Source organism: Monodon monoceros, unplaced genomic scaffold (assembly GCF_005190385.1).
Source record: "Monodon monoceros isolate NGI ecotype Baffin Bay Population unplaced genomic scaffold, NGI_Narwhal_1 Super_Scaffold_11, whole genome shotgun sequence".
NCBI classification, from domain to species: domain Eukaryota; kingdom Metazoa; phylum Chordata; class Mammalia; order Artiodactyla; family Monodontidae; genus Monodon; species Monodon monoceros.
Genome location: NW_021703767.1, coordinates 85,599,293 through 85,601,149, shown reverse-complemented (window position 1 = coordinate 85,601,149; position 1,857 = coordinate 85,599,293). Strand labels below are relative to the sequence as shown.

General features: G+C 49.0%; 1 pseudogene; it reads right to left on the bottom strand.

Moving 5' to 3' along the window:
• Positions 1-369: 369 nt before the first annotated feature.
• Positions 370-1,226, bottom strand: LOC114890313 (annotated as a pseudogene).
• Between the last annotated feature and the right edge of the window lie 631 nt (positions 1,227-1,857).

The following is a 1,857-nucleotide window of genomic DNA, read 5'->3' as shown; positions in this document are numbered from 1 at the left end:
GTCAAGATTATTCAGGAGGGAAAGGATAGTCTCTTCAGTAAATGGTGTTGAGAAGACTGGACAGCCACATGCAAAGAGTGGTCTTTTTTTTTTTTTTGACGACTAGTTATGTTTTATTAACCTTAATAAATACATCAAATGTTGGGTAATTTTTATAGTGGAGATTGCTGAGGAAACTGCAGGGGACATGCTTCATTTCTTGCTCGGCTTTACTGCTGAGTTGGTGACCTTGCCTGCAGGATGACTTCTCATCCACAGCCTTGATGACTCCAATGGCCACTGTTTGTCTCACGTCCCGCACAGCAAAATGGCCTAGAGGTGGGTACTCAGAGAACATCTCCACACACATGGCCTTGCTGGGGACCATCCTTAAATCTGCACAATGGCTGTATCGCCTGACTTCAGGGCCTTGGGGTAGTCAAAGGTGACCTCCATCCCAGGTTTCAGGAAGCTGGTCTCCACACAGCCCACAGGCACAGAGCTAGTGCTCCCAATCATGTGCACACCTTGTAGAGGCAGCCTCAGGGGCTCGTTGACCAGTTGAGTGGGAGGGAGAATGGAGCCCAGAGCTTCCAGGACACTCATTCCTGTGGCATTTCCCTCCTTTCTCTTGACCTTCCAGCTCCTGGACCAGGCATGTGGATGCTGGGCTATGCTAGCCCAAAATGGGCACGAAGGCCATGACTGCCAAGTTGTAGCCGATCTTCTTGATGTAGGCTCTCACTCCCTTGATGGAAGCATTGGGTGCTGTGGGTGGGTTTGTCGGAGTCCATCTTGTTGACAGCCGTGATGAGTGGCTTCACACCCAGCATGTAGGCCAGTAGCGTATTCTCCACAGGTCTGCCTATTCTTGGAGATGCCTGCTTCAAACATGCCCGTGCTGCTGGCCACGATGAGCGTGGCACAGTCACCTGGGATGGGCCAGTGATAATGTTTTTGATGAAGTCCCTGTGGCATCAGTTATCGTGATGTAATATTTGGTTGTCTCAAACTTCCATAAGGGGATGTCATGGTGATGCCACATTTCCTTTCCGCCTTCATTTTGTCTAGCACCCAGGCAAACTTGATGGAGCCCTTGCTCATCTCTGCTGCTTCCTTCTTGAACTTCTCATGGTTCTCTTGTCAGTACCCCCACACTTGTAGATGACATACCCAGTGGTGGTGGACTTGCCAGAGTCCACATGGCCAATGATGATAATATTGATATGGGTCTTCTTTTTGCCCATAATGGTAGATTCATTAGAGTCACTGCTGATCCAGATATTAGCAAGAGCTGCAGCAGCTGTGAAGCAGGTATTGTGTATTATTGATGCTTCCCTTTCCTACCTCCCATTCTTTTTTTTTTTTTTTGCGGTACGTGGGCCTGTCACTGTTGTGGCCTCTCCTGTTGCAGAGCACAGGCTCCAGACGCGCAGGCTCAGCGGCCGTGGCTCACGGGCCCAGCCGCTCCGCGGCATGTGGGATCCTCCCGGACCGGGGCACGAACCCACGTCCCCTGCATCGGCAGGCAGACTCTCAACCACTGCGCCACCAGAGAAGCCCCTCCCATTCTTTTTATAACCCATACCAAGCAGAATTTGTCTCCACCACTCCACTGTAGCCTCCTTTCCCAAGGTCTTTGATACCTTCCATCTTGCCAAACCAGTGTTCAGTTATGACTTTATTTTACTTTCTCTCGCAGTTATCGTTGACATCTCTCTCCTCCTTGAAATTCTATCTTTCCTTAGATAGCTGACACCACAATTTCCTAAATTTCCATCTATTATCCTCAATCTCCTCTGCCAACTCTTTCTTTTTGCTTTCTCTTATGTAATTCTAAATATGAATTGCCTCCTGGTGATTTTACCTTGTCGTGTG